Genomic DNA, 600 nt, shown 5'->3' on the forward strand with positions numbered 1-600 from the left:
TGACCTCATGATCTGCCTGCTGGGATTACAGGTGTGAGTCACCATGCCCCGCCTTATTGTCATTTTAATGTCTGTGGGGTCTATAGTGAAATTCCCTCTTTTATTCCTGTTTTAGTTCATTTTCTATTGCTATAACAAAATACCCGAGAGTTGGTAATTTATAAAGGAAAAAGATTTATTTGGTTTATGTTTCTGGAGGCTGAGAAATCTAAGATGGGTTGCCACATGTGGTGAGGGCTTTGTGCTATGTCATAATGTGGCAGAGAAGTGCAAGGGGAAGCACATGTTTGCAAAGAGAGGCCAAACATGAGAGGCATCCTCACTTTATAACAACCCACTCTTGTGGGTTCACCCTCCAAGAGTGAGAACTGCTTTGAGAACAACATTAATCCCTCTTAACAACGTAATCACCTCTTAAAGGTACCACCTCTCAACACTGCTACATTGGGGACCAAGCTTCAACATGAGATTTGGTGAGGGCAAATGATATTCAAACCATAGTAGTCATTTTTTATGTGTTAGTTTTGCTAGAAGCTTGTCAATTTTATTGATCTTTACAAACAATCAGATTTTGATTTGACTTTTTAAAAAGTTGGGGTA

The sequence above is a fragment of the Mandrillus leucophaeus genome, unplaced genomic scaffold (assembly GCF_000951045.1).
Source record: "Mandrillus leucophaeus isolate KB7577 unplaced genomic scaffold, Mleu.le_1.0 Scaffold266, whole genome shotgun sequence".
Lineage (NCBI taxonomy): Eukaryota > Metazoa > Chordata > Mammalia > Primates > Cercopithecidae > Mandrillus > Mandrillus leucophaeus.